General features: G+C 37.7%; 1 protein-coding gene across 2 annotated transcripts in view; it reads left to right on the forward strand.

The window, feature by feature from the left end:
- The window catches only part of CNTN1 (contactin 1), a 281,784-nt gene that overhangs the window by 252,934 nt on the left and 5,403 nt on the right, over positions 1-23,447 (forward strand). The gene's annotated exons all lie outside the window — the stretch shown is intronic.

The raw sequence follows: 23,447 nt of genomic DNA on the forward strand, positions 1-23,447 counted from the left end.
TTTTAATACTTTTTCTCACCCTGGATGGATAATGTAGCTTAATTACACAGAATAAAAACTGATGTTAATTTGAAAATTTTATGAGAAACTGAAATACAAGAATAATTAACTTCAAAAAAAGTTGATTTGAAATGTCATGATTTATATCTAAATAATGAATATTTGCATATTAAACTAATAAAATATCCTTTAATATAATGCCATACTTTTTAGTCTGACCATAATTGTATACAGAAACTGTAGAATTAACATTAGGAAATACTAGATATTTGGTGAATGGTACTATTCTAGAATTTTTAAAAATTTGGATTTACTTATAAATTGTTTAAATTATCTTATAGTGAGAAAAGCGTGGAAATTTTAGATTTTCTTGTAAATTTAAAAAATTTACATTGAAACTTTTTTAGTTTAAATATCATGTCATTTTAGAAAATTTGGAAATTACAAAAATACATTGATAAGTTAATGTTCACATGAGTTATGCTGTCCATTCATTCATCTAACAAATATTCATTTACTAGAGGCCCAGTGCGCAAAATCATGCGAGACCCAGACCCCCACCGCGATACGGGACCCATCAATGCACCTCCTGGTGACCGGTTGTTTGGTCATTATGTCATTACAGCATTACTGCCACCGGATTGCCCACAACGCATAGGCACAGTTTACATATGTAAAATGTGCTACCTCTTATATATTTACACATTCCTTCGAGTTTACAATCATCCCCACTGGCCCAACTGCAATTCTAAAATTTTTCTGGGCTTCTTATTTTGTCTTCCTTTAGTCCATTCTCTATGCAGCAGCTGGAGGGAGTCAAATCATATCACTCTCCTCTCAGAAAGAAATGCTATAGAATAAAATCTAAATTTCTTACTGTGACCTAGTGTGCCCTATATAACCTGGCCCCACCAAACTCTCTCACCTCAAGTAAGTGATTTTCCCCTTGCTCCATTAACCTTCTTTCTCTGCTTGAACATACCAACATTACTCCTACCTTGAAGCATCTGTGCTTGTTCTTGCTGCTGTCTGGAGTTCTCCAGATCTTGGCATGGCAGTCTCATTCTTATCATGTTTGTTTGTGCTCAGATGTCATATCCTCAGAGTAGAATTATATGGCTTTCAATGTAAGATCACCCCCTACTCTAATTTTTTTGTCATATTGCATCACTGTTTTATGTTCTTCATAATATTTATTACTATTTAAAATTCTCTATTCATGTATACTTATATTGTTGACTGTCTTGAATGAAGAAATTGTTCCTTGAATGTAAGCTCCATGAGAACAAGCTCCTTTTTACTTGTTTAGCCTTTGAATCCCCAGCACCTACGGTACATATCTGGCACAAAACAGGGTTTTAACAAATAATGTTTGAGTAAACTTAGAATTTTTGTAGAGTAAAATTTAGTTAAAAATAATTTGGGCAACTTAAACTATTTTTTAGATATCTAGAATGTAGATGCACTTCCCATTAGGCTCATGATTTGTATTGTGCCATGGGCTAATCCACGAGGTTGGTTCTTACAGAGAGTAAGACGTAATGTGAGAGATATTACAGAACATTCATTGGACACGGTAATCTTTAACTCCACTCTCTCTGACCTGAGCACTGTTATCTGCTGTCTTAATAAATTATTCCCTATGACATGTTTATAGCTCACATCAAGGCATATGTAATGCTGCAAATGTTTCACTATTAGCATACTATCTCTAATAAGTTCTATATTTCCTATTAATAATCTTTTGTTTTTATATAACGTTGTGAGCCTAATTAAAAAAATGTGAAGATAGCCACAGTATTTTGATTATAAATTTTAATATACTAATTTGACTTATTACAACTTCACTACAAATTTTACAATACAGATTGGTGAGTATTCTTGGTCATAAATAAATACCCACAGAGAAACATGTACTTCAGTATTTATGTATGAATGTGCACATTTTGAGCTTTTATATTTCTTTTTAGTCTTAAACAGAGTACAGATATTTTAGTCAAATTAAGGGAGACTTTTGAGGACATTTTAGCATCCGGACTTCTTCCCAAGAGCAGGCAGTAGTCAACAGAAACCTTCAGTGTAGAAAAAACATGATAAGATATTTGTACTTGAAAATCACTTTGGCGATTGTGGAAAAATATATATGTAGGGGAGTAAGATGTAAGGAGATGAATTATAAGGTTATTTTCATAGAATGATTAAAGATGATGATGGTATGGCCTGGAAAGAGGGCAGTGGCGAAGTCTCGGGTGGGTTCTACAAAAGTAAGGCATCTTACCATTTGATTTAAAGTTCCTATATATTCATTTTGTTGACTTTATGTCTTCTAATAAATCTGTAATTTATCCTGGTGTTACCACAGATGATGGAGTCTAAACATTTAACCTATTATTTTTGGTAACTTCAAGCTATTAAGTTAAACTATAGAACCAAAGCCACTGACTTAAACACTGATGAAAAACACATTTTGTGTTTTCCCTTTGTCCTCTTCGGCCCAGTAGCAGAAGTGGAAGGGCTAGGAAACCATTTTTTAGGTGAAACCGATAGCTGTTTAACTCTATTACTGACATGTTCCTCTCTCCAATGCCTAAGTAGTACAGTATAAAGATAACAAGAAGGTAGTTGAAATTCTTTATTTTTAATTCCTATGTTATTAGATTAAAATGCAATATTAACATAACTAATTTGGCAAATATCTCCTCTGTAAGCATTTTCAAAAACCAAAATTGTTTTTGAGTTTCTAATATTGTACAACAGCCTATAGATAGATAGATAGATAGATAGATAGATAGATAGATAAATATACATAGTAGTCTTAGATAGGAACTAGCCATACCACAAAAATGGGGTACATATATGGCAAGTAGAACTTCACCAGCAAAAAATGATTAACACACAATTCATTACAGTGTTGCCTTGTGACTGGGCAGTGGGGAGAGGGCAACCGGGAAGAAGCTTATAGGGTGATAACAATGTTATTTCTTTGCCTGGCTGGAAAGTATACAGGTAGGCTGTTGTTCTTGCTATTTTTAATTATATTTTTAAATATGCTAACTTGCATGATTTATTTCAAACTTGTAAAAGTTAAAAAGGGATTTAAAAAGTGAAGGACTAAAGAAAGGTATTGAATTTGGCATGTGAAAGGTCTATATTAGTTTGCTAGGGCTGCCATAACCAAGTACCACAGACTGGATGGTTTAAATAACTGAAATTTATTTTCTCACAATTCTGGATGCTGGAAGTCTGAGGTCAAGTTGTAGGCAGGTTTCACTTCTTCTGTGGCCTCTCTCTCTGGCTCGTAGCTGGCCATCTTCTCTACGTGTCTTCACGTGGTCTTTCCTTTGTGTATATCTATGGCGTAACTTCCCCTTCTTATAAGAACACCAGTCATGTTGGATTAGAACCCACCCTAATGATCTCATTTTAACTAAAGACTCTGTCTCTAAATCCAGTCATTCTAATGTATTGGGCATTAGGGCTTCAACACATGAATTTTTGAGGGGACAAAATTCAGCTCATAACTCCTTGGTAATTTAAAGAGAAAAACATCCATAAAATAGTGGAGTTAAAAGTCTTATTTCTTTAAGGAAACCTCATGGAGCTTAAATTTTAAAGGGAGGAGGCAGAATCAATTAATCATTTTTGTAATAATGTAATATTTTGTCTGATAGGGACAATATCTGAGGGTAACTGAAGCAAGTGAAGCGGTAAAGCAGAGGAAGGTGTGTAGGGAGTGATGGAAAAGGACTCGGTAGGGCCCAGGTTTTCAATAAGAGCAGCAGCAAAAGCCTGCTCTGATGAGATAACAGTGGGAAGGAGAATTCAATGAAGTGAAGGAATGGTCCATGTAGTTTATCTGAAAGAAGAATTATTTCTACTAGAACACATACCAGGCGCATGCTTAGATGTTCAAGAAACAGCTGGGTGACCAGTGTGACTGGGGCTGAGTAAGCGATGGGGAGAGTGGGTACAATGAGGCTGGAGAGGTAGATAGGACCTGAATCTTAACTAGGTTTTTATAGGTCCTGGTTAAGGACTTTAGAGTTTTCTTTAAATGGGATGAGAAGCCATCCATCAACACAGTTTAAGGTAGGAAGTGACATGATCAGGTTTATATTTTAAAAGTCTTATTCTAGTTTTTCTTTGGAAGAAAGTAGGAATCTCATGAATGGTGGGCAAAATCTCTGAATCTCTGGAAACAGGGAAGGTAGTTAGAAGACAAAGGGCTATTGTAGTCACAGTAGAAGAAATAAGAAGTAGTTATAGTCAGAATTTATTTGGAAGATGACCCAACAATGTTTCCTGATGATTTCATAAGGGTGTGAAAAAGTATTTGGCATAACCTGAAGAATTTAGATTGTCCAACAAAATCATCTATTAAAATGGCCAACAGAATTATCTACTTTAACAGAATCATCTACTGAAAATAGATGATTGGTAAAGAAAAGTTAGGAGTTCCAATTTTGGCATACTAGTTCATGCTATATCTATCCAAGTGAAGCCAGGTGGAGATAGATTTTAAAAAACCATCTAGCGAAACTGAGAAACCAGCTGAGGTCAGATAAGAAATTTGTCAGAGAACCAGTTGGCATAATTATATACTATCTGCAACACATACCAGACTGAGTACAGAAATAGAGATAGCAGATGGTTGTTAGTGTTGCCCAAAGTTGGCAAATTACAACCTTAATAGAGTAGGAAATAAGGATTCATTATATCTAATTAAAGAATAATTTAAATAGATGAGCATTGTGTATGTATTAGAATATTTTCAGCTGTCAGTAACAAACTCTCAATTCAGAATTGCCTGAGAGATAGGTGGCTTTTAGACCTTAGATAAATCAGTTCTCAAAAATATAATCAAGGACCAGTTTCCCCCTCTTTCTTTACTTGGGAAGGCTCATAACCAGCTTCATTCTCAGACTTGTCATTTTTTGTGGTTGCAAGATGGCTGCAGTAACTATTGCATGCAGACCCAATACCAGTTGGCGAACCTATGACATGTGTGTCAGAGGTGACACACAAACTCATTTTTTGGTTGATTTTTCTTTGTTAAATGGCATTTAAATATATAAAATAAATATCAAAAATATAAATCTTTGTTTTACTATGGTTGCAAATATCAAAAAATTTCTATATGTGACACGGCACCAGACTTAAGTTAGGGTTTTCAAAATGCTGACACGCTGAGCTCAAAAGATTCACCATCACTGCCCAATACTATCCAAGGAAGTTCTATTTTAAAACGTCCCAGAAGGCTCTCAGGAAATCTTTCCCATATTGTCCAGAATTGGGTCATAAGTCTATCCCTGAACTACTAAAATGGCATTTCTATGGTTATTCACAGTGATCAAGATTTACAACTGAGCTTGGGGTGGGAAAGCCTTCCTTGAGAAGTGAACATCTGAACAAAAAAATGGAAAGTGCTCTCTCTCTTCTTCTGCACCCCCATAATGTAAATGTTAGTACACTTAAAGTTGTGCAGGAGCTCCTTATACTATCTACATATATTTTTATTCTTTTTTCTTTTTGTTCTTCTGATTGGGTGTTTTTTGCTTCCTCATAATCCGAATCATTGATTTGGTTCTAGGAATCATCTACACTACTGTTGAATACCTGTAAATTTTTCATTTCAGTTAGTATGTGCTTAATTCTGACTGGTAGTTTTTCATGTCTTTAAAATTCTCACTAAGATCCTTGAAAATCTCACTAAGTCCCCCAAAGCTCTCATTAAACTCCTTAGTCAACCATATAATCATTTTTTTTTTAATTCTGTATCTAGTAGTTTGTCCAGAAACCACAGAGAGTATCAAACAAGAGGAACCAAAGAGGTTCAAACCAAGACACATCATAATTAAAATGCCAAAGGTTAAAGACAAAGAGAAAATATTAAAAGCAGCAAGAGAAAAGCAGTTAGTTACCTACAAGGGCATGCCCATAAGACTGTCAGCTGATTTTTCAACAGAAACTTTGTAGACCAGAAGGGAGTGGCAAGCAATATTCAAAATAATGAATACCAAAAATCTACAACCAAGATTACTCTACCCAGCAAAGCTCTCATTTAGAATTGAAGGTCAGATGAAGAGCTTCACATACAAGAAAAATCTAAAGGAGTTCATCACCACCAAATCAGTATTACATGAAATGTTGAAAGGAATTCTTTAAGGAGGAGGAGGAGGAGGAGGAGGAGGAGGAGGAGGAGGAGGAGGAGGAGGAGGAGGAAAAAGACAAGGAAGAAGAAGAAGAAGAAGAAGAAGAAGAAGAAGAAGAAGAAGGAGGAGGAGGAGGAGGAGGAGGAGGAGGAGGAGGGAGGAGGAGGAGGAGGGAGGAGGAAAAGGAGGAGGAGGAGGAGGAGGAGGGAGGAGGAGAAGGAGGGAGGAGGAGAAGGAGGAGGAGGAGAAGGAGGAGGAGGAGGAGGAGGAGGAGGAGGAGGAGGAGGAGGAGGAGAAGGAGAAGAAGAAATGCATGGTAAAATGACAATGAATACATTGGACAATGACAACGAATAGATATTTAGAATAATACAACAATTAATTCTAAAAATCAAAATAAATGAACAAAATAAACTGATGAATAAAATAGAACCAAGGGCATAGAAACATGGAACAGATTGACTAATCTCAGAGGGAAGTGGGGAGGGGAGGCAGGAAGAGATTAACCAAAGATCTTATATGCATACTAGAGGCCTGGTGCATGAAAATTCATGCACTGGAGTGGGAGTCCCTCAGCCCTGCCTGCCCCCTCTCACAGTCCATGAGCCCTCAGGGGCAGGAGGCAACCCAGTGATCAGGGGAAGGCAACACCCCCATCATACCTCTGCTGCTGCCACTGCTGGCAGCACAAGCCTAGGCCGGCCCTGGTTACTTGAGCCTCGGGCAGCCCTGGGTGGCTGGGCAGCCACCATCCAAGGCATGCCTGCACCTCGGGCTGGCCCTGCGGGGCTGGGGGTCTGAGGGGACTGGGGGGACTCCAAAGACAGGCGCCTGGCAGGGCTGAGGAGACTGGGTGCCACCATCTTGTGGCTATGGATGCCACCATCTTTGGGGGTGTGGCAGTCAATTAGCATATTCCTTCCTTATTGGCTGTGGGTGCCACCATCTTTGAGGGCATGGCAGTCAAATAGCATATTCCCTCCTTATTGGCTGTGGGCACCACCATCTTTGCAGCCTGCTGCTCAGTTGTTTGGTCGTCCCTCACTAACCCCCCTACCAGCCTGGTCACCCCATGCAGCCTGTTCGGTATTCCGTTCAGTTGTTTCGGTTGCGATGGTTGCTTAGGCTTTTATATATATAGATATGCATTACCTATGAACACAGACAATAGGGTTGTGAAAGCTGGGGCAGGACAGGAACCACGTGGAGGGGGAGAATGAGGGGAAAATGGTAACATCTGTAATGCTCTCAACAATAAATATGTTTTTAATGGAAAGTTATTAGCAAGGAAGTAGATGTAAAAAGATTTCTTCTTAATATTCAAAGTTAAATGATGAGGTAAATAAGGATGAATGCAGGGAAGGGAATAAGAAAAAACAAGGTAAAAAAGCAGCTTCATAAAAATGTGTAATAAGAGGGATGAAGAGTTATAGGAAAGATACAAAGTCAGCTTTAATAGCAGAAAATTTAGGCAGGATTATTATTTTTTATTCAAGTGACAAGAGACAGTAATTGTTGATCCTGATATTGAAGCATTAAAACAAGGATTTATGACATTGAACAAGTTAGACTTGCAAGGGTTATGTCAATAAATTAAATTGAGAGAACTCTGACCTAAAGTCAGTAAACAGAGATGCATCCATATAGATAGATAGATACTAGAGGCCCGGTGCACAAAATTTGTGCACTCAGCGTGGGGGGGAGGTGGTGGTGATCCCTCAGCCCAGCCTGAGCCATTTTGCAGTCTGAAAGCCCTTGGGGGATGTCCAACTGATGGCTTAGGCCTGCTCCCTGCTTGGAGTAGGCCTAAGCTGGCAGTCAGACATCCTTAGCGCTGCCATGGAGGCGGGAGAGGCTCCCACCACTGCTGCTGCACTCACCAGCTGTGAACCTGGCTCAGGGCTTCTGACTGAGTGGTGCTCCCCTGTGGGAGCACACTGACCACCAGGGTGCAGCTCCTGTGTTGAGTGTCTGCTCCCTGATGGTCAGTGTGCATCATAGCAACTGGTCGTTCTGCTGTTTGGTCAATTTGCATATTAGCCTTTTAGTATATAGGACTAGAGGCCTGGTGCATGAAATTCATGCACTGGGGGGTGTCCCTCAGCCCAGCCTGCACCCTCTCCAATCTGGGACCCCTTGGGAGATGTCCGACTGCTGGTTTAGGCCTGATCACAGGGATCAGGCCTAAACCAGCAGTCAGACATCTCTCTCACAGTCCGGGACTGCTGACTCCAACCACTCACCTGCCTGCCTGACTGATTGTCCCTAACCTCTCTGCCTGCCAGCCTGATCACCCCCTAACCACTCCCCTGCCAGTCTGATTGCCCCTAACTGCCCTCCCCTGAAGGCCTGGTCCCCCCCAACTGCCCTTCCCTGCCAGCCTGATCACCCATAACTACCCTCCCCTGCCAGCCTGGTCTGCCCTAACTGCCATCCCCTACAGGCCCAGTCACCCCCAACTGCCCTCCCTTGCTGGCCTGATTGCCCCAACTGCCCTGTCCTGCTGGCCCGGTCGCCCCCAACTGCCCTTCCCTGCCGGCCCGGTCACCCCTAACTGCCCTCCCCTGCTGGCCTGGTTCCCCCCCCCCCAACTGCCCTCCCTGCCCTGCAGGCCCAGTTGCCCCCAACTCCCATCCCCTGCAGGCTTGTTCCCCCCCAACTGCCCTCCCCTGCTGACCCAGTCATCCCTAACTGCCCTCCCCTGCAGGCCTGGCCCCCCCAACTGCCCTCCCCTGCCGGCCCGATTGCACCCACTACCCTCCCCTGCTCGCCTGGTCACCCCTAACTGCCCTCCCCTGGTGGCCCAGTTGCCCCCAATTGCCATCTCCTGCAGGCCTGGTCACCCCTAACTACCCTCCCCTGCTGGCCATCTTGAAACCACATGGGGGCAGCCATCTTGTGTGAGGGCATGATGGTCAATTTGCATATTACCTCTTAATTATATAGGGTAGCATTACTACTGTTAAAGAATATTTAAGTAAGAAATTGGAATGTACAAGAAACAGTTTAAGTCATTACTGCCGTAAGAAAATTATAAACATTTTGCTTTGTTTTATATTTTAGATTAGCTACACCACAATACTCAGATGTATGAGACACCTTTTCCCTTAAGAGCTACATTTGATGATCTTTTCTAAATTTAGAAAGTAGTACTAACAGGGTAGAAAATGGAAAGAATATTGCTGATGGGACTAGAATTAGAATCTAGCATGAGAGGGAATTACTATATATAGTAAGTCTTTGGAAAAGGGGGTTGTAAATAAAGGAATTTATCATTTGTGAAGATGCAATTACATTGAAGAAGTTTTAGAAAATGATCTTAAGAGAAATACCTTGATTCAGAGATGGGTTTTATTTTGCTGAATTTTGGGGTATCAGCAAAATTCCAGTTTTATTAAATAGTAATTTATCTATTTCAACTTGTCTGCATATATCAAGCTTTGTAGAATGTTATTATACAGTTTCAACAAATTGTGTGATGGGTCATAATATTTTGCATTAATAAATTGGTCATGAGAAAATAGATAATACTGTGCAATGCATACCTTACATGTATAATTTTAATTATTAGTAAAGTCAATTTTGCATTTTTATGAATTTTGGTATATTAGTGGCATAAAAATTACATAAAAATATCATATCCATCTATTCTGTATACTAAAGGGATTTTAAATATTTTATGATCCTAAGGAAGGAATATTTATATGTACCTCTCCACAAACCATAAGATAGTACTTAATATTGTTTCCTGAAATAAGAGTAACAAATAAATGAGTTAAAATAATTATATTATCTTGAATTGTTATATACATCAATCATCAAAACACTATTTCAAAATTAATTTTCCTTTGAAACATTATAGGCTATTTTGAAATTTGTAACCCTCTCAGGAAAATATAAAGATAATTGTTTGTGCTGAGAGAATTGGGTTTTAAATTTTCTCTCCTATGGTTTGACACTTACCCACCGTAACATAAATTTCAAACCATTTAGGAAAGAAAATGATTTTGTCATAGTTAAAAATAAAACCCTGGAAATTTCTCACAAATAGATCTGGAAACCTTTAATGCTATAGTAAGAGGGAATATAAAACACTTAAACTGGAAAGTGATATATCAACATATTAAAATGGTCCATTTGATACTACATTAGGGACCAACATTAGTGATTTATGAAGGAATGTTTAGGTCTCAAAATACTTCCCATAGTTGGGCAAGGCTAGAAGCCAGGCCCCTTGATGGATTATTCACAGTTTGAAAGCAATGCAATGGCGTAAAAGACATTCCAGAGGCACTTTTTACAGACACCTTCTGTAAAATGAGCCAGACTAAGAGCAAATAAATCATTTAGAGCATATTCCAAGAATATGACTTTATCCAGCCAATATTCATTCTCTTATAACCTACCACTCCAAGCCCTGTATAACTGACTTTCATCTCTAAAACAAATCACCAGGCTTGGTCACATGGCCATAAAGCAGGAAGAGAGAAGGGTGTTATAAATTACAGAGGACTAGCTCAACAAGACTCTTAGCCCATAGAAGATGCCTCAAAGTCCAGATGTGCTTGGAAGTTGTGAATTCTTTGGATTTGAACATCTGTGTAGATGATCCTACCAATACCCTGGCCTCTTAATTCCTCTTTCCTAATGATCCTAATTTATAGGGAAACTAATGCTCTCTGCCCTGCCTCAGCCAGCCACTCATGATCACAGTCTAGACAGGGTTTCAAGACTTGAGTGTAAACTGAAACTTGAGGATCCCTGAAACTTGAATGAGAAAAAAAAAATTGTAATTTTCTCTAATTTCTAACTGAAATGGATTATTTTCTTCAAATATAAATTTAAGCAACAAATCACCATTGCCAATTATGATCACAAATGTTCTCATATATTTCAGCTGTTTCAATATCACTTCAAAAATATATTTATTAGCCCTAATCTTAGATTTTATTATTTAATGTACTAATAAGCATGTCATTTTAATGTATTAATAAACATATATTTACTTTGTATATTATACTTTTTAATTAGGCTTTGTATGTTATATTAATAAACATGTATTTACTTTGTTAATTTACTTTGTATATTATATTGAAATATACATACATATTTTAATATAATCAATTTCCTTTTAACTCTACATATTGTATTTTATGTATGTGAAAGCATTATTTTTAGTTTCTCAGGGATTCACAGACTGCCAATGCATCTATAATAGACAAAGAGAGTAAGAATCCTGGCAAAAATTATATAACTAATAACTGGAAAAAATCATAATTTTTCATTTTAAGCATTCTATTTTCAGATACTAACTCTTACCTTTCTAGTTTATTCCTTCAGGTCTCCTCCTAACTTAACAGTTTCTCCACTCTCCCGTACCCAGGTCTACCATTGATCCTATCCTATTGATTTTTCCAATATCCTGCAAAATTTAACTCTTCTAATCAAGATGACTATAATATTCATATATATATATATATTTTTTAAAATACCTTGCTTATTTAGCATAAGTATAGTCTATTTTTTACATGTAGAATGGGAATAATAGTGTTAAACTTTTATATGAGTAATAAATTACAAATAATTACCTCCCATTATTGTGAATAGTACATGATGAATAAGGTTTTACTCACTATAATTGTGAGTAATAAATTAATTAATTAAAACCTGTTTTCATGTACCTTAATCCTTTGACACCCAATTTCAAATGGAAGCATGATTGCAAGAGATAATACTCTATAGCAGTGTTTCTTAAATTTTTTTCATTATTGTCTCCCAAAAAACATTACATTTTTTTTTTTCCTAGCACTGCAGCCACCTATGGAATTTTAATACTAGGGATGTGCTGCATGTCTGTTTATGCTCTGTAGCCCTTTGGAGATGCAAAGCCATTATAATATCTTATATTTAGATTTTTTTCACCCATAAAAAACAATTTTCACCTCCATGGGGGCCATATTGCACCTTGGAGAATGCATACTCTCTGTACATACATACCCCTTTCATTCCAGTCCCAGGAGATACAATCAATTTTCTGAATTGGTCAATCCAAAACTTCATTGAGCTGTGTTTTTAAAAGACATTGTTTTGCACCTTATAGAATGAATGTTTATTAAATGATAGTTTAGTATGATGTATTGATTTATACTGAGGAGCATTATATCAAAGAGGCCAAAACCAAAAACCAATGACATCAAATCTACTGTCATATTATTGCATAATTGTCGAGGGTAGTTTTTGCTGTACTATGTAGTGATCTCCTGTTAAGGAACCATGATTGGGAATTCTCTCAGGTAGGTCTAGAGGAGTGAATAAGCTGGGTCACACTAATACATAAATATTTGAATAAAATAATTCCATAGTTAATATTAAATTAATGTTCTTGAAATGGACACCATTTAATGGAGAGGATGAAATCTTATTAGAGGAAGGGTGAGAAAGAGGACCACTCAGTCCAATTTCTAGAAAAATTCATCTCATCACCACCACCATCCCAACATATACACACACTCAAGAAGTAAATCTAGTTTCTTCTGTAGGCAGCTTAGATATTACTTATTGGACCATATATAATAAAAACCTTATTCTTTATACACACACACTCTAACTAGGTTATCAACATCTTCCTTCAATACATTACTCTCTTTTAACAGAACTTAGGGTGGAGGAGGGGGAGAAGTGTGAGGAGCCAATGGCTGCCTAGGAGGCAGAGCTTTTGACACTGACTGGCATAGAAACCAACCAATAAGAACCTAATCCAGGTGAACACGAAGGCAGAACCTAAGGTGGGGGCTGAGGAGGGGTTTTAAGGGCAACAACTGTTTGGTGTAAGGTGTAAGAAAGCAGTTCAATTTTTTAATAACCGCTTTGGCAGTGTAGTGCATATGGCTGGTTATCAGTCCAGACATAGGGATTATTTCTTTTTGTCTGCCAAGAGTATCTCCTCCTGCTGAAAAAGGCAATCCTATCCTATGTAATCTACCTATACTAATAAAAGGGTAATGTGCTAATTAGATCGGGTCAACTGGCTATCTTCCAGACATCTGACTTCCTTCTGGACAAAGCCATGGTGATGGGGGCTGAGGCAGAGGCAGTTAGGGGCAATGAGGCCGGCAGGGGAGGGCAGTTGGGGGAGAGATCAGGCCAGCAGGGGAGGGCAGTTGGGACCAATCAGGCAGGCTAGCAGAGGCAGTTAGGCCTAAAACGGCAGTTGGACATACCCCAAGGAGTCCCCGATTGGAAAGGGTACAGGCTGGGCTGAGGGAACCCACTCCCTGCTGGGCACGAATTGGAGGCGAGATCAGGCTGGCAGGGGAGGGCAGTTGGTGATGAGATCAGGCCAGCAAGGGAGGGCAGTTAGGGGTGATCAGGCAAGCAGGCAGAGGCAGCTAGGGGTGATAAGACAGGCAGGCAGAGAGGTTAGGGGCAATCAAAAAGGCAGGCAGGTGGGTGGTTAGAAGCCAGCATTCCCAGATTGTGAGAGAGATTTCCGTTGGAGAGGGGGAAGGCTGGGCTGAGGGAACCCCTCCCCGCCCCCCTAATGCATGAATTTCATGCACCGGTCCACTAGTATCCTATCTAATAAAAGAGAAACATGGTAATTAGCATACGACCGCTACCCTTCCCATTGGCTAATCAGGGTGATATGCAAATTAACTGCCAGCCAAAATGGCAGCCGGCAGCCAGGCAGCTTGAAACTAACATGAGGCTTGCTTGCTTCAGTGACAGAGGAAATCAACATTCCCCGCCTGCCTTGCCAGCCTCTGAGCTCGCAGTTTAAAACATTGTAACAAATATAGAAGCTAAACAAAACCCCAGAAACCTGCTTTCAGCAAGCCGGGATCTCAGAGCTGGAGTTATACATTGTTTCAATTATAGAACCCAAACAAACCAGATACCTGCTTTCAGCAGCAGATGCCTCAGAGCTGGAGCCAGAGCCAATGATGGCCCAGAATAAAAAAAAGAAGAAAAAATGAGCAGTTGGGAGCTTCAGCCCTCAGCCCCTCACCCAGACTGGCCAGGCACCCCAGTGGGGACCCCCACCCTGTAGGGTGTGTGACCAACTGCAAACAGCCATCATCCCCTCACCCAGGCTGGCCAGGCACCCCAGTGGGGACCCCCACCCTGATCCAGGGCAAACCAGCCAGCCCCACCCATGCACCAAGCCTCTATTTTTAGAGAGAGTGGAAGGAATGGGCAGAGACAGAGAGAGCGAAACATCAATGTGAGAGAGACACACTGATTGATTGCCTCCCACATGCACCTCCTACCAGGGCCAAGGATCCATCCTGCAACTAAACCCAGGACCCTTTAGTCCTCAGGCCAGTGCTCTAGCCAATGAGCCAAACCAGTTAGGGCTCGATTTTCCTAAACTTCTCTTTTTTCCTTTCTCATAATTTATCTTTGTAAACTATCTCAAAGCCTTTTTAGAATGAGAATATAACTGTTTACTTATACTAGTAAAACTATGTAAATGTATTTTATTATCCAAAGAATCTGGCAAAGCATTTTGATTCAATATTTATTTTTTTAATTAAACTAGCAAAGAAAAAAACATTATCTAAAAATAATACTGGTGTGTTAAAATGTCTCAAAGACTTAGATCATAAATATTTTAACAAGAAGTATAAGACACATATATCAGATTTCCAATATATGCTTGATGATTAAAATATAAGCTAAAAATACTCCTTAAAATATATAAAGTTATAAAGAATGTATTCAAAAATGTGAGAGCCAGTAAAATCTAAATGTTAAAAATGAATAAAAATTAAAAAGTGATAATATATTTAGTATGATAATTTTCATGGCAAATGGAGAGCTGGCATATGTGATTCTAAGATTGCAAAGAGATTGTAATCCAAGGAGAAACCTAAAACATAAAGCAAATTAACTTAAGAGAAAGATTGAAAGTAGAAAATATTGCATGCTCTTTATTAATAAGCGATTATTTGAAATTATATCATACTTTTAATATCCTTTTTTTTTCTGGAAGAAGATTCATTTTACCAAAATTTGAGATAAATAAAATTAGTAACAAATTATGCTAGGAACTGCAGCAATAATTTTGGGAGAAGAATAATGCATAGGGCACTAATAGTAAATTCAGTATTATAAATATTTCATAGGGCATATTTGATTGCAAGCATTTCCCTATAAACCAAGAATTTTTAGCCATGCCTATTATTCTAGAATATGTATTTTTCCTGTAACATGAGATGTATAAGGCAAAGTTAGCTAGACAAAAGATGGAAAATCACAGTGAGAATATATTTAGAGACAGTTTACAAGAGGAAAATTCATCTGAGTCAAAGATTAAAAATATTTAAAGCACCAATTTATAGTCAAAATAAACTATTTTCTCAGTATGTTCCTTTAAAGGAATAGCCTCATTTTTCTGGTCCAGGATTCTATTCTAAACATATTCTCAACTTAAAATAGGCCACAATCACTACAGAAAACAAGAAAGTTGGTAAATCTTACACCTTCATTAACAGAACTTTCACAAGAGAACAAAACAATAGTAGAGGTTTAGTGTGCTGCTAATTTCTCTTGGGTGAATTCTATGTTCTTTTTAATCTGCATTATAAAATCCATCTATGGCTAGCAAAGTCTTTCTCAGAATATAAAATATCAATTAAAGACCATGTTTGTTCACATTTATGAATTGAGAGCTTTAAGAGATGTTGGTTAGATGGGATGATTATTTCATTTTGAGCCTACAACACATGGGGGATTTTAGAGGGAAACTAATTTCTTATACTATTTTCTCTCAGGAATGGTATTTCTGGGACATGCATAGAGAAAGGGGGATCATGGGTAGATCTATGGCAGAAGGTAAACATCCAAATGAGTGAATAAAATGAAAAGGGATTTTTACCATTATTCAACTCATTCCACAAAAATATACTCAGTGCCAAACATGTGCCAAGTAAGTCTTGGTCCTTGGTAGTTTGAAGATGAATAGAAACATGGTCTCTTGTCAAGAAGCCCAAACCTCACTGGACAGGAGAAAAAATATTTGCAGCACTTATGTTAAGTGTTTTGGAAGCAAGCATTGAGATGGAAGTAATTATTTCAAAGGATGATAGTTTTGATGAATTTTGTGAGGTCAGCAGTAATTTTCCAGGCATGAAAGGGGGTGGAAGGGCATTCCAGTCTCAGGAAATAAGTGTGAACTTTGAGAATACATACAACTGGCATCTCATTCAGTAAATCTGGAGTGTAGGATCTAACAAAGAACATAAGGAAGATATAGTTGGAGTATAGGGTATAGTCAATCTGTGAGAAGGGGGCAAATTGAATTTGTGGTTTTCATTTTTTTTCATATAATACTATTTCTTGTGTTTGAGTAGGAGGTGATGAGGTCCTGAAGCAGAAGCAGAAGAGGGAGTGGAACAGAGTGATTCTAGATTCATATTGGAGATCAAATCAATTGTACTTGGTGACCAAATTGGTATATTGCAAGTGAGGGGAAAAAGGCATTTTTGAAAATGACTCTGCATTTTCTATTGTAAATGACTAAGTGAAAAGCAACATCATTAACTGAGCTAAGTAATTCAGAAGCATGGGCAAGTTTTATAAAAATATGATAGGAACCAGGAGTGCAGATGAAGACAGAAGTGGTCCTGTGCTCTTTCTAAATTCTATAATATTTCTCCCAATGCTTATGTTATTTCAAACATTTTAGCATATCATCATCAATTAACAGCTAAGAGTTTCTCTGTACAGAATACACTGTCAAGAGATACAAAAGCATGAGACACAAGTTTTGAGGAGAGAAAAGTGAATGACTCCCAAAAGTTTATAATGGAATGACTAGAAGACTGCACTACTGGTAGAAATAGAGATGTTGAAAGAAGAATTTTAGTTTCCATTCACTGTTTGGAAATTTGACTTGCTCAATATAAACAAAATGGTTTCTTAAAGAATTTCTCAGAATTCCTGGTAGTTAGCAAGGAGTAACTACTTTCTTGATTTTTTTAAAAATAAACTTCTTGCAGAAATGATGAAAGCCAATCTTGTTACACTTATTCGAACCCATGAAGAATTTGCAAATAACTTAAAATGTCAGGGTTTACCACCATGAAAATGAGACTAAGAATGAGCCCTCTCATTGGAAAAGAAATTCTGAAAAATATATCAACAGAACCAAGGACACTCCATGCAAATACCATTCAAAGTGATTGGACTTATTTTACCAGTATATCTCCTGAATGAAAAGCTAAACAAGCACAAACTCAGAAATTCTTTAGAAAAATCAGAATTGTGTTCCAGTCAGTAACTCCTTACACACTTCAGACCATTGTTAAAACAGCTGAGAAATCGTTTCTCCCGCACAAGTAAAAGAGAAGGAATTCATCTGGTTATGATCTGCTTAATCGTTGTAGAGATTCCATGAATTCAGACAGTTTCTTATAAGAAATTCATATGCATGTGGAGACACACTGAGGCACCAACTAATCCTCGTTGACAGATGGATGACACTGGGTCCTGCAGTAAGGCCCCAGGGTCTGACAAACAAATGAGTTCAGGAACACAGTCGGAAGAAAAATCTTAAATACCAAAATACTGCCTCAGACAGGTGAGTCACTCATGTGTTATAGCCCCAAAGCAAAGATTAATCCAGAAAGATCAAATAGGACTCCCCCCCGCCCCAGTTTTACCCTGGGAAAGCTTCCAAGGTAGCTGTGTCTCTGAATCACCATGTGAAACAAGTCAGGGGCCAGGATCCTTAGCTCTTGTAGTTATGGAAGTATTTAGATACCGGCAGTAATTTCCAACTCTCAACTCATTGTGTTAAGGAAGATTGGGTTATTGCATTCTGTAACCATATTTATAGTAAGAGATATTAATGAAGCATCTGTGGAGTAGAAAAAATAGCACTGGGCTTAGAACGAAGTTTGAATTCAATACACACTTTTGCCTTCTTCTAGGTGGGGAAATGTGAACCATAGAACCCTCATCTGCAAATGAGGATAGCAATGCATGCTTCAACTGTATGTTATAAGAATGAAACAAAATAATATGTTACACACTTCCCTGAACAGAGTAGGCAACTAATAAATGATAAAAATAATTCATTAAACAGATATTCATTGATGACATGGTATGGGCCAGACTGTCTAGAAAACTTATGAGTAAATTAAGTACTTTAAAAAACAAATCTCCTTTGCCCTGGCTGGTTTATCTCAGTGGTTACAGCATCAGCCTATGGACCTAAGGGTTAAGGTTTTGATTCCTGGCCAACGGCATGTACCTCATTTGCAGGTTCAATCCCAGCCCCTGTCGTGCACAATCTGAAGGCAACCAATCTACGTGTTTCTCTTACGTTGATCTCTCTCTCTCTCTCTTTCTTTCTCCCCCTTCCCCTTCCTTTCCACTCTCTCTAAAAAAATAAATGGGGAAAAAATATCCTCACTCCTTGAGTGAGGGGGGGAAAAAAACCCTCCTTTTTATTATTCTCATATGAATATATCTGCATATTTAAATTTAAGAATTTTCCTCACCATTAGTTGAAGATTTTATTTAAAAAGGAAGCAGATTTAAGTTGAAGTTAATCTGCACCTACACTTTGATAAAACCTGAATCCAAAATGGAAATCACCCCCAAGTAGGCCAGCCACTCGAACAGCTACGGCTAACTGGAGCCCCTCAAGGATCCACATGACCTGGATGCAAATTTTTCTTCGGGGAGCACAGCACCGATTGACAGAGGCATCCCCATAGCTCTCATCTTCTTGAATGTTCTAAGTAAATTTAAAGGGCAGTATACCTATTTTTTCTAGAACTAGGGAATGATTTCTCTCATAAAGATTGATACTAGAAATAGGCATGCAAATGTATGTCTACCAAAAATATGTCATCTTTCCTATGATTTTAGGGATGCCTATACAAAAAAAGATCCTCGTAAATAGTTACGATGTTCAGCTTCATGATAGGTAGGTCTTTCTAGTTCCATTGAAATAAATCTAGAAATAAACATTGTGCCCTACCATGACCTTGAACCTGGGTATTAAAATCAGAAAAAGGTTATTTATTCAAACTTATGTAAAACAACTGAGATGGACTCATTGGGCTTTGTGGGAAGACATATCAGCCTGCTTCTCTTCATTTGAATTTCTTTTGATTAGATATAATAAATTTAGGAAAATTGACTGTCATGACCAATTAGTTTTACTCTTACTCTTTATTGTCAGTAACCTAAAATACCAGCTGAGGCAAGGCTATCAACTGAGCCACTGTGTCCATGTGAGAGGTGGGGAAGGTGCAAGGAATAGTCCCTTTTCATCCCTAAATGAACCCAATGGGCTATGCATCTGTAGCCCCCCCAAATTTCCAGGAAGTCTTAGTCACAGATGTGCTCAACTGGTCCCTCAAGCCCAGCACTAAAGAGGATTCTTCCACTTTGGCATGAGACACACACAAATTATTAAACTTTTATCTGGCTTTACTTGCTGTCCTTTTGCCTCAAAAACTGATTGGGGGGGAGGCAAAGTCAGTCGGGGCAGTGGAAGGAATAAGTTAACATGTGTTGTTGTGAGTATGGCAACATAGAATGGGGCATCTGAAGTCCCCCGTCCCTGGAACATTAATCAAGGTTGAGAGAAATGGATCCTGGAGGTAGGGTGATGTATGCCACAAAGCTGGGGCTGTCCATGTAAGAGTGCTATGTCAAACAGCCATGGCCAAAGCCGAATGCAAAGATGAACTGATCAAATCAACCAGCTCTGGTTGTCTGTGAATTAATCACAAGTAAGGAACTGGAATGCTATTTGTTAAAGATTTTGTATAAGATGAGAAAAAATAAATAAATCCATGATACCCATTACATGTATGTTGCACATTTTATAGAAAAGCATCCAGATACTGAGGTCTGGGTTTCTTCTGTTTGTCTTCATGACCCAGGATAGTCTCACTAAATATTTGCTAAATAAAGTCGCATTTTAAATGAAGAAACTAAATTTCGTATTTCAAATTCACAATTATTAGGTGACTTTTACTATGCATTTTAAACTATTTTAATTTCACCCTCACAAATATCCTGCTATTAAGTAGTATGCTCTTCATTCTACAGATAAGGAAATAAAGGCTCCAAGGTTACGTACCTTGTGAGAGGTCACACACTCAAGTGAGGGCACTAGTATTCAAATAGAATGCTTTCTAACCTCAAATCTCATGTCCTTGTGAAGCATCACTTTGCATTTCTAAAGACGTAGGCAAGCCAGTTTTAAAAGTCCTCAGAATTATAGTCTCATCTTACCCCAAATGATGTCAAAATTAGGTTATTTGAGTATGTGTGAGCATGCGCTTGTTGGCCAGTAGGCAGTTAGAATTTACTTTTACATTTCCCAGCAAATAATCGGTCTTTACTGTATTGGAAATGCTTGCTTCTTTCTCAAAGAAGAATGCATCCTGGCAATCTAGCATTTTCTGGGAGGGAAAGGGCCAGAGTCAACAGTAAAGAACTAATACGACTGCTAGGATAAGCTGCCAGCAAGACATGTACCCCCGCCAAAAAAAAAAAAAAAAATCTATTTTGCTTGGCATATGGGTTTATAATTGCCAAACAAGTAGGAGCAGCAAGATTAGTGGGTTTTACCAGATTGACAAACCCATGAAAGACACTATCACTTACATGATCAAGCTTTTAATATATATATTTATAAGCAATATCAACTTTGATTATCATAAATAAGGGGAAATATAACAAATGTGTTTGCAAATTTTATGGCTCAATGCTTGATATTCTTAAATATATATGGTTTCCTTAGAATCATAGACTCATGGCCATAGTAGGAACCTAAGGACTTAGAACATTGAACCCTATCATTTAACAGAAGGAAAATCCACATCCGTGACAAGTAAAATAGCCAAAGATCACACCAGCTTCAGAGCCATATCTTGAGTCAAAATATTCTTTTTTTGCCCAAAGTTATACAACTCACTATTGGAAGAACTGGAAGTAGGTCTTAAGCTGTTTTTTTTTCCTCCACATAACTTAGAATTTGCTATCTCAAGGAGACACAAGGAGATAAAATTATTAAAAGCAAAATAAACAAGCTGGTACATAAAGGCAGTATGATACCATAGGTATCCAAAGGCAAACGCAAACATTAGATGTTAAAAAAAGCTACTATATTTCAAAGGTCAAATCCATTTCTCTTTTGTTTTCTTTTCCAGAAAGTCTTAAAACCAATTGGGGTAAATATCCATTACTTCATTTTGTCAAAGGCAGGTAGTTAATGCTTATAATAATTGATATAAAGTTGAAAACTGTCTCAGAATTTTCCCCAAGAAACCTATTTGAATAGAAACCAACTAACTTTATAAAAAGACACCTCTTTTAATTTTTAATATGCATTAGACAACTAATTAAAATAATTTGGTATATAGCCTAAAGGAAATTTTAACATTAATCTTACTAAATTACATGAGTTTTATTAGAAATTCTATGCCAGCTTCCGAGAAAGCAAAACTCTACTATTTTATAAGTTTATACATTTTGCACCTTGGCTCTATTCTATGATTTCTGTGGATAACATGTAGACAGGATAAATAAATCGGGTGAGAATCTATGGGGGAAAATCATGCAAGAGAAAATATGCAAGTAAGAAAAGACACTACAAGATGAAAATTCCAGAAATGAATTAACCAATAAAAATTCTAAGATTTTTTTGTCTCAGACATTTTGTAAAATTCCAGTAGCCAAGACAAACTTTAACATATTTGTTTTTGCCTCAAGTGTAAAATTCTGCACAAAAATTGGAGTGCATGAATTTTTTAAATTATCTTTGAAAATTCATTCATTCATTATGTGTCAGTATCTCAAAGGAAGAAACAGCACTTCCTCCTTTCATGCATTTCTGCCATAAATTTAAGAAAATAAGTACTACTTCTCACCTAAACTTCAACAATCAAATGAAAAAACAGACATCAATAATTTGCTGAGTGTACAAGGGTAAAAGAGTGACTCAGCATTTCCAACAGTTTGGGCTAAATCCAAAAACAAAGCTCTTAAGAGCTACCATTTTTTCAGACTAAATTCTTATGGTTGAATAAATGTGTAAAATGACAGTCTCCCAATAGGCCTTCCTCTACAAATTACTAAGTTCAGAAATACAGACCTTACATAGTCTCAGGCACCGTAGTTTATTAAATTCCTTAGCGTGTTTGCCTTTATGTAGCAATTATCACTGTTTAAATTCCAAATCTCAGAGTAAATATAACTATACAGATTTATGTACTCAGCCAAAAAAAAAGTTATTTCTAGTCTTACACATTCTAATGCTGCAACTATCATGTATAGCTCTCAAGGATTACTCATAAAAATGGCTCCTGTACTCTGAGTAATTTATATAAATGTTCTTTAAGTTTTTAGTAGCTAAAAAGATCAATTGCTTTTCTTATCTTGCTTAACTTCAAGCAATTGGGGAAAGCCAGTTAGAGAGGTTATGAATAATGCAAGTGAATAATGACATGAAACACTTTTCTTAATTACCACGAAGTACATTTTCCAAAGATGCGGACAGAACGGTATTCTTGTGACATGCTACTTGACAAAAATCTTACATGGTCAACAATTTGGGAGATAAGAATTGTTCTGTTGCTTTTGGTGACTCTCTGTGTGCATTTGCACTTTCTTGTTGAAATGTATTCTCTCTTTTCCCAGAATCCCTATTTTTCTCCTGGAACCACACAGCCCTTTCACTGTGGAAAGTGTTGTAGGAAGTACCTGCAATCAGAATAAAAATTGACATCTTCTTGTGACCATGCCTCCTTGGCCACAGGAATTGGTTGAGGGATGGGAGATTGTTCCAAGCCAGTTCAATCATAGAAATTCATTAATTCAGCCACAGTAATGGGTCTGGGGTTGTGTTGTGACCCAGACTTTGCAAATTAGAATCTTTCTTTGAAAGTTTTCTTACTGGAGTTGGGGTTAAAATATATCATCTCTTTCATCTTGAGAATATATTATTGTGAGCTTGTTGCTCTTGTGTATCTTGAAAAATTAGTCTAAGAGTATGAAGCAATCTGCAAAGGAAGAAGAGATGAAAGCTCAAAGCATGGAAGACCCTGGTGTTCAGGTAACTTTCTCTAGCTGCCCCAAAGTGGCACATCATCAGCTTTTTCTTCAGTTGTGCTCCCGTTACTAAAAGCAAAGTACTCACTTCATACTGAACTTAGTCCACACAGCTTAAAATATGATTTGGATATAATATATTCTCTGTCCTGAAGTCGTTCACGATCTAGAGATTTTAACCGTTGTAAACATAGAAAGTGACATGACAAGGAT

This window comes from Myotis daubentonii, chromosome 2 (assembly GCF_963259705.1).
Source record: "Myotis daubentonii chromosome 2, mMyoDau2.1, whole genome shotgun sequence".
In the NCBI taxonomy this organism is placed as follows: Eukaryota; Metazoa; Chordata; class Mammalia; order Chiroptera; family Vespertilionidae; genus Myotis; species Myotis daubentonii.